We start from the raw sequence: 9,878 nt of genomic DNA on the forward strand, positions 1-9,878 counted from the left end.
GGCTGATGGATGCTGTGCTTGAGAGGGGGTTGGATATGAGTTGCCCTTGCTCTTTTGCTTTTTTAACCCAAATGGGTGAAGATTTTGGTGCCTCTAAGAGGACGGAGGTGGCTGGTATCCATGCGCTGAAAGCAAACTGCGTATATTTGAGTAGGGGAGTGAAGAAAAATGTGAAGTTTGCTGTTTTAATCCCACTTCAGAGTCTGTGCGTTCCTCTCAGCTCCGTGTCAGTTGCTCACTTTCAATTTGTGCCACAAAGACAGAGCGGCTGCGTGCAGGCTGGGGAGCCTGGCTAGACAATTGTACGCGTTTGTGACTCAGCCGCATGAGAAGCACTGAAATAAATGATTTTTTAATTTGATGTGCTTATTCTTTGGAATCTGAGAATCATTTTCTTCTTTATTCACTGGTGAGCTTTTTTCTTTCATTTCAGAGACCAAATGAGTAAAGAGCTATAGCAAATATTGAAGGTTTAGAATTCAGAAGATAGTTCATAAAAGTATCTCTCCGAGTTTATAAATCATATTGTCCATGTGAAAGATTTTGTTCTAATGACTTGAAATAAATTGAAGTCTGAGGTGTTTTTCAAGGAGCATTTCTCTGTGAGCAGCAAAATAGGGGTATGAAATACTGCTGCCTTCTGCGGCAGTTAAATGTACCGCGAGGAGAACAATTGATCGCGAACCCCACACGTAGCGCACCCTCCTTCAGATCAATGAAGGCATTGCTGAAGATGTCATTATTAACTACAAGTGGGTATATTGCTGCCCCAGAAAAGGTGGTTTATGCAGATTGAATCATTTCACTGATGCTCTTTTCTTCCAATTGACTTAGCCAGCTCTCGTGTATGTTAACGTCGTTCGTCAGACTTGATGGCAGCACCCAGTGGCTCCAGCTGGAGAGCAGGCATCATCGAGGCAGCGTCAGCACGTGTGGTCGCTGCCCATCAAAACCCCAAATAATGCCATAGCGTGACAGACAACTGCAAGCATGTGATGTTTGGTTAACACAGGATCTGTCTTGGTGATAATTTTCCTGTCTGTGAAACTTGCACGCTGGTGGGGATAAAAACTTAAGTGCAGTAGCTGTAGGGTTGTGCTGCTGGGGATAAGGCTGCTGGCAGCTGCATGGTGTCAGGATTCCTGATCGCAGGTCTTGTTTCAGAGAATGAAGTGTAAATAAAATCAGCAGTCCTGATTTTTGCAGTGACCTATGCGTTACGAGTTGAGACTTGTTGCAACTATGGCATGTTAGCATTCCCTGATCCATACTGACCTGTGTCAATAGGTAGTTTATCAATGCCACTTCCCGGTCAGGCTGCACGTGGTGTGCAGGTGGGTGTCTGTGCATGCGCATTTCCTTCTGTCATCATCTTTAAGGCAATTGCATAGGAATAGCATTTCAGATACATTTGTCATCTGGGATTAAAGTCTGCGCTATCAGATGAAACTGTGCACATAGTGATCAACTGCGTTTGCTCCTGTTGTATAAAGTTTTTGAGTTAAATGATAGGGTAAAAAAAATAAAGAGCAAATTGTTTTTGAAATGTGCACTGACAGCAGACAAAATACATGATCGTGAATAGTCTGAAGCTGCACAAGAAGTGAACAAAAGGATTGTTAATATCCACTGTTAATATTTTCAGGTTTTTAATATTCAGGTTAATATCCACTGTTAATATATTTTTTTGTCTGCTTTTGTCTAGTCTAATTTCATGATGAGTCAGTGATTTGGGACACTAGGATGAAAGTAACAAATGTGTTGATGAACCAGTTCTGCACGCGCAATTCTCCCAAGTTTTTTTGCAAGCTGTTCAGAAGGATGTGTTCCTCAATGTGTTGAGGAACAGATCTCCACAAACTAGAGGAGGCCATAAAGTGAGCTAAGCTGAGGATCATTGTGTGGCCAAGAGCCTGTGTTTGGGCTGTCGTCGTGTTTTGCTTGGTTGTAATGAGGAGGAAGGAAGCCCAGATAAAAATACTGTAACTGAGCCCATTAAATAAGAGGAAATGATGCCCTGTAGCTTCATGGCTAGTGGGAGGTGAAGCTGAGTAACAACCTCGCAGTAGCCAATTAGGTCAACCAGCAGGCTTTCTATTTACTCCTTTTAGGCAACCTTTAAAAGAGGTTGAGAACAAAGATGCTTATGGGGATTGCTGTAGGTAGAAGCTGTAACTAGGTGCAATGCAAGGACATAGCATAACCAAATGCTGTTGATAAAATTATCATTAATGAAGAGGGATTTCACACTTAATTGAAACAGGGTGCTGCACAAGTAATACAAAAATGGAGAAAAAAAAATCATAGAGCATGGAATAGGAAGATTTTCCTGTAAAAATTGGAAAAATAGATAAGCCTAGAGGGAAGGGGAAGACTGAGGAAGGGAGGAGGAATAGAAAAGTAGGCAAGGAGAGAATTGAGGTTATCGAAGTGATAACTGTTAAAACATGACTACTTGTCAAGACCTCCCACTGTGAAGTGGCAGAGAAAGTTTTCTGGACCAGGAAATGTTCTTACATTCTTCTGTGTGACATTACTGCTATTGAGCAGTAGGATTACAGAAGGCCATCAGGGATCTAAAAGTAGCCAACATGAAAACATCGTGGCATTCAACCCTTGTTGTTATCACCATCACTAAGAAAGATCCCAAAAGGCTAAAGGGAAAAAAAAAAAAGAAAAAAAAGAAAAAGAAAGAAATAGTGGCTAAATTTAGCTCTCACACTGAGATCAATGTGGGACAGAATAAACCCAGAATAAACCAGCCTCAGGAGACCCTGAGGCTTTTCCAGTGCGTGAAGGATGCCTGATGCGCATTCTGAAATTCAGCAGATAATGTTTTCCCTTTGCTGTTATCACTCTAAAGATAACTCAGCTCTTCCCTATCTTTTTCTTGATGTCAGCTCCGATAAGTATACATTTCTTTTTAGAACCTAAAGCAACTTTCAGAAGCATTGGTCTTATATATAATTTTTCAGCCACATACCTCTAAACAGTCACGGTCCCAAAAGACTGCACACATTCATGGACTAGTGCAGCTACTACATCCAGGAAGGGATGGTGAGTTTTCTGTACGTGTTTTGTACACTAGTCTTTAAGAACTTTTACCATGTAATTTATCAAATGTGGTAGTGGGTTTACCATCCCTCTTTCCTAACCTGTGTCCTTCTTCCTCTGTCACATACGAGACAAAATTACAAGGCAGACCACGGTGGTCATTAAAGCTTAGAAATGAGACCAGAAATGTGCCAGCAGCAGCTTCTGGGGTCATATATCCCTTTGCAGTAATTTGAAGCAATGCTGTGCTTTTGTTTGCACTGATGCTTATAAGAACAGCAGATTTGGTTGCAGAAGGCGGCAAAACTGGACAGGTGGGGATGCTCACCAAAAATGCCTGCTAAAATTTGCATCAAGCGGTGAACCAAAACAATAAATTATTCACGTAGTTCTAGTTCCAGGGCTTTGTCTTCAAATCTGAGAACAACTTGATTTCACTTGCCTGCTCTGCAGAAGAATATTTTTGGTATATTTATCTTACACAGGACAGAAGGTGCTTAAATATAGGATTTATGTGAGACTCCTTGTTATATTTTTGTAAACGTAAAATACTTCCGCTATTGTTCAATGCCTAAATAGGCAGCTGAACAAAATTAAAGAGCACCATTTCTCGCTTGCATCTGTTCGGGAGGAGGTGGTTCGCTGGCCATCTGGAAAGCCATGAGAGAGGACCTGAAGAGCCTCGAGCCGTGGAACAGATGTCAGAGCCTCGGAGCCTCAAAGAGAGGCTGGGAGACCTCTGTCCTCCTGCTCCTGGGGAGGCTGTGAGCTGAAATGAAAGCCTTTAAACCTCTCTGGGACTGCCCAGCTATTTGGAATAGGCATCTTCAAAGAAATCAAAATTCTTGGCTTATAAAAAGGATTTGGCACCAAAAATATATCTAAGGAAAGTTTGCTTCCGTACTGCCCTGGAAAGGAACAGTTTGTCTACAGACAGCAGTTGAGGTTGGCCTCAGCAGCTCAGAGCATTCCTACCAGGTACGGCACAGGCACATCCTCTCCTGATGCGTACAGAGCGTGGAGTCTCTATTTTATTACAACATGCGTTGCCTTCAGCAATCAAAAACATTTTGTGGCCTAATAGAAATCCATAGAAAATAAATACCAGAAAACTGTCTTTACTCTAAGATACTTTGGGAAAATCGTTATGAAGATGTGCTTCATGTTGTTGTTCCGGAAGGATAAACAGCTGCTTTTTTTTTTTTTTATCCCCTCTCCCTTTTTCTTTTTGACAAAGCATTGAATAAAATATATGCCTACTGTGGAGATCTATAGAGAGGGTCAGGAAAGGTTATTATCTACTATTATAATTCTACCACTTTTGTTCTTTTGTAACTTCAGGTAAGTGCTTGAAATTTTTGGATACTTCAATATCTTGTCTTTCTAGACAGCATTCAGAAAATACATTTACATTCCAAACATCTGCACACAGAGGGGGTGCAGGAAGCACAGCTAGCCTGACTGTCTCCAGAGAGGTGCAAAGGGATGATCCTCTGCCAGTCTTGGCAGTGACTGCTTCCCACCACGGCTCCGGCCAAGCGAGGGTGTCCAGCAGCCACCCAACAAAGGAAGTTCAATCATTTCTGTTAAAGAGTGAACTTCCTTTTTTCTGTCTTGTTCCAATTGAACCATCAGAAAAAATGCACTTTGCTGAACTGCTAACTGAGGTTGTTTTCTTTAAAACTAGATATGTGGATACAATATTCTTCCAGATAGATATACATTATTCAGATATATCTTCCAGATATATTCTGATATAGCACTGAATAAAACCAAATTTTGCTCAAGCAATGAGGATTGGCTCAAAGTATAATTTTCTGGTCAGCTTTAATACTTTATGAGCCATCTTTTTGCATGTATCTGGTTAGGACAAAGGAGAAAGGTATTTTTCTGGAAGATTAACTTTATGTTGCTGCTAAGCCTGTTGTTTGGCTTTTGTACAACTACTCATAAAAAAAACAATTGTAATACAAAAAAGCAGTCTCATTTCTATTTGTGCTTTGTGATTAATGTGTTGGAAACTGATTCACATCTCTCTGAAATCAACACAAAAATACCGCTTTATTTTTTTACCCATTCATTTCAACAGATGTTAGATTTAGGTTTTTAAACTTTCACATTGGGAAACCAACTTTCTTAAATCTTTCAGACAAAAAGAAGTGACCTGTTCTTAAATATTAAGTAGATTTGCTTCTAATATTGTTAGGAAGGGTAGAACATAATGACTGCTTGCCCGCACACTCATCTCTTTAGTCTGCTTTACTATTTCTGAGTGACGCCTGTCAATTATCTCTGGGCTGCTGCGTTGGCTGACTCACAAATTGCCATTGCAGGGGAAAATACAAAAGCATTGTGGATAATGATATTGATGGGAACCATGAGCAAATAATAGTGTCTGAAAAATAAAGCTGTACATTCAAATCCCCTTAGAAAAGTTTGGTAAAGGACACTGGAACTGGCTGACTACTTTTTTAAGAGAGGGACATTTTGTTCTTGTATGTATCCTTGCACAACAATGTTTTCATTTTAAGTGCCTCTTAGAATTACTATGACTGGGTAGCTATTTGCAACTAGCTAATATTTCCACGTTTGGAGTCATTTTATTTCTTATTTACTTATTTATTTATATATTCCCATCTATTCATCTTTTGTTTGTGTTTGGTAAGGCACTTCCTTCTGTTTCAACTTCATACTCTTTTCCCCAGGAGAGTTGTTATATATGGTTCGATTTTCTTGTCTGTTGTTTTCCTAAGCTAATGTCCTTGTTTTCTTTCTCTTTTGTTATTGTCTTTTCTATTTAGGCTTGCTGTTATATGTATCTTCACTTACAAGCTTGCCTTTATCTTGTTTTGCTTGAGAAGAATTGCTCATTTTGGGTACAATTTTGATGCTGTGTCTATTCTTGCTTATATTTTTTATTACTATGACAAATCTTTTTATTTAATAGCATCTTGTTAACAGGAAGAGCATCTTGTTATCTTCGTTACTGCATGTCCTGAGTGGGCTTAAGATTCCTCTGCTGAGTTTGCTCATGCATATTGTATCGTCTGCTGCAAGCAGTAACTTGTGAAGGATGCGCAGTCTGACTTGTGGTCACGAGCCATGAGGTTTCTCTCTAATTTTTCATCTGAATAATGTGTCTTTGAATTATCTGCCACAGTAACTGTGGTCATACAGAGACTGCAGATGTGTTCATTCAGCAAGTAAGGGAGCGTGATGCTGTCCCTTGGCCAAGACACTGAGTCAGCCCTCAGTAGGCATTCATGCCATGACGTATGCCAATGACTGTTATCTTCTCAAATTTTAAGCATAAATCTACCTTAAATTTTTCCTGAAATTTCATTCAAAAAGTTTTCCTTTTAAAGCTGAAAACTTTCCTGGTTCATTTTTTTTTCTCAATAAGTCAATTATTAACAATTTTTTTTCTTAATTTTGTATTCTGTGTCCATTCTCAGTATTTTTTTATTTTTTTTTTTTGTTCTTTCCAATTCTCAGCTGTAGCTGCTTACAGAAGGCAATCTAAGCCAGTATTGAACAGGGCAAGACCTTAGGCCCCGCTCCTTTGCTCTGCTGGAAGTGGTGAGGAGGCAGTGTTGAGGAGGGGTTAAACCATGCATTTGACATTGCGAAACTCAGAATTTACAACCTGTGAAATATCCAGAGAAATACATCTGGAGAAACTTTGACAAGGCAAAACATAAATTTTGTACTCTGAACTGCCATTAGATAGCATTACTGACGTTGTTACAAATTTTTGAGTCAGTTATCAGTTTTTATTGTAGTACGGGCTGCAAGCGTATTGTCTGGACAAAATCTGCTCTTAATTAGCATTGCCAGAAAAGCTACAGAAGGTGATGTGGTAGCTCTGGTGGCTGGAGGAATCTTTTCATCCAGATTGAAAACCCCAATAAATGTGCTCTGAGATACCAAGCTCCTCCACATACACCTTTCAAACAATGCACACCTTTATTTTCTGCGTGTTTATGTATTGACCTTTAGGTTTCTAGCACTGTTTGCAGTGATACTATTTGCCTGTGTGTGTCCTAGCTGCTGCTGGCCCTGGAAGTCCTTCATTCTTTGGTCAAATGTAGAAAGAGGTTAGAAATGACAGCCTTCAGTGCATAGACATTTTTTTGTGCTGTTATTCACTTCTCTGATTTAATCTTGTGTTTAATAGATAAAATGCTTAGTTGGTGTGAAGCACAGCTCCCAGATTCAATCATGCTATGTTGCTTCAGATTTGTTAAGGATCTGTCCCAACACATTTTCCTATACCTTGTATTTATCCCTGTTTTTGTAACTCACTATCAAATATTCACTTGAAGAATCATGGTTATTATTATTTTTTTTAATCTGAATGTAACTATATAGTTGTTGAGAAACTTTTGTGACTCAGCTACCATGAAAATTCATTTATATATGGTATTTTTATAGATAAATATGATATGCAAATAAATGCACTCTTATTTTAATTATTGGCTACTTAAAAAGCTCTTACTTTAAAACAGCTACGTCTAATACTACATTAATTGATCTCTCTCTTTAATTATTTTTATCTCCTTTCCTACAAATATAAATCTAAGCACATACAGATTTTGATAAATCAGGTACTGCAAATAAAATTACAGGGAATAATCGTGCAAAGAAAGCTTTGATAAACAGTGCTTTTAAAGGAATTGTTTGGGGGAAAAATGTTATTGAGTTACACAGTGAACTACACTTGAACTTAACTTTATTGGAAGTTCATTTGAACATGCCCAGGTATCTTATACCTCTGGCAGTGGAAATGAGTCCGTGCATCTTGATCTCTGGTTGTAAAGGAAAAAGGGTTTTGAGCTGACTCTAACAGTGCTGGATATAGTTCACAATCATTTATTTTAGCCAACAGATGCATGGCATAAATATCTATTGGACCAGTGAGTACTGAGCTCACATGAAGCCGTGTCAGAAGCTTGAGACTTTTATTACTACAGAAGCTGAACCTCACATCTGAAAGATGCCAAAACTCTTCTGGAAATCTCACAACTAATCTCACACCTCAGTAGCTTTGAAAATAAAGCCCTTAGTCACACAAGCTCTTTTAAGGCTTTATTAAAGATAGGTGAAAATTTAGCATTTATGAAACTCCTAGGAATATTGTAGCTGATTTTGTGACCAAAGCTTTCCCTTTTACATTTAGTACCATTGATTACAGCAGCTCTTTGCTCTCTGTCCATTCTGCAGCTCCTCGTTTTTCCAAGAGGATCCCACAGCAGCTGTACAGACTCTGCTCCTCCAGGCTCCATTTCAGGTCAGTTGGGCCCTGCCCAGGAGTTAGGCCTGTTCCCTGAGTGACAGCCTGGGATATTTTAGGACCGATATACAACGCGCGAGGGAACACACCCAGCTGCGCACTCCTAATGTGGAAATTGCTCACAAGTCCTTCCCAAAATGAGAGGCACGTCTGTCAGAGAAGCGTTGCATGTAAGAGTGATGGCTTTGTACCACAGGGCTGCATAACCCACGCAGGGCTGTGTCCTCAACGGGACGTGTCGGCACAGCTGAGGTGTCATTGAGAAGCTGGAGCGGGCGATGTGCTGCCAAACCTGAGGGATGCTAACACTTCTGACAAGATTAACAACTTGGGGAAATTGGACTCCCTGCATTGATCAGCAGGCTGATGGGAAAGCTGCCATGGAAACGTGAGGAATACGTTGTTTTCATCTATCAGTCATCTCCCTGGGCTTGACTGGGAGACTCTGGGGCTGCAAAGGCGTTTTGTCTGCTTTAATGTGGGATGTTCAGCAAATGCTTTAAAATGTAATTGCATTGTGCTTTGTCCTTTGAACTCTTGCACATCCCATTGTATGTCTCATTTCAATTCTGTTTTGCTGCCAGTGTGATTTATAAAGGTGCACTGAATTGCTTTGTTGCTTTTTAATTTCTCTCTGAAGCCGTAGACATTTGGGCTGGAAGTGTAGGACTCCTACAGACCAAAGAGAAGCTGAAGACTGGAAGCAACCTGTCAGGAGTGAAAAGGGTTTTCTTGTAAAGCCGACAGGTAGAGGGGTCCCATCAGCCTGATTGCACCTTCAGAAAAAAACATTAATTAGCGCCTGTCATCTGTGACAATCACAGGTAATTCCCACACTGACAGATCTTTGCATGTGACAAATGGATTCCCGTTATTCCTTTGACAACTGGACCGTGTAATCTAATATTACCAGGACAGTAAATGGTATCGCTGTTTATGCCAGCTTTTGAAATTCATCAAAATGAGCAGAATGTTCCCACAGATGGAGGAGGAAGAAGCTGCAATGCATGAGGAGCACAGGAGTCCTCCTCTCAAGACAAGGGGCATCACTCTGACAAGTAGCAACTAGTAATTACAAACAGCAAGTTGGCCTCATTAGATGAGGCTTGAGGTTGCAATAATAAAAAAATAAAATAAAAAACAAATCAAAAAAAACCCTCACAATTTTACTGATTCTTGTTTACCTGCAATGACTTAATAAGTAAGTGAATGCCTGAAAAACAAAGGAAAATACAATATCTGACTTTCATTCCCACTAAATTTAACATTGGTGCAGCCTAACCTTGAATATTGTATGCAGTTATGGCTTTACCAACGTAAAAAGGCTGTTAAGATGCTTGAAAGCATCCAGAGGAAGGCAAGAAAGCTGTTAAAAGGGCTGGAAGGCAAATCCTGTGAGGAGGGGCTAGGGACACTTGGGTTGTCCAGTCTGGAGAAAAGGAGGCTGAGGGGCAGCCTCATTCTTCTCTGCAGCTTCCTGAGGAGGGGAAATGGGCAGGGAGGTGCCGGTCTCTGCTCCCTGGGAACCAAG

General features: G+C 40.1%; 1 protein-coding gene across 12 annotated transcripts in view; it reads left to right on the top strand.

Moving 5' to 3' along the window:
• The window catches only part of LOC308199793 (uncharacterized protein), a 119,197-nt gene extending 109,695 nt beyond the window's left edge, over positions 1–9,502 (top strand). For all 12 annotated transcript variants that reach the window (XR_013954949.1, XR_013954950.1, XR_013954951.1 and 9 more), the window contains 2 exons: positions 8,278–8,344; positions 8,563–9,502. The gene's annotated coding sequence lies outside the window, so the exon portion shown is untranslated. The remainder of the gene's footprint in view (positions 1–8,277; positions 8,345–8,562) is intronic.
• Positions 9,503–9,878: the final 376 nt, after the last annotated feature.

Source organism: Anser brachyrhynchus (genome assembly GCF_964034855.1).
Source record: "Anser brachyrhynchus genome assembly, chromosome: 9".
NCBI classification, from domain to species: domain Eukaryota; kingdom Metazoa; phylum Chordata; class Aves; order Anseriformes; family Anatidae; genus Anser; species Anser brachyrhynchus.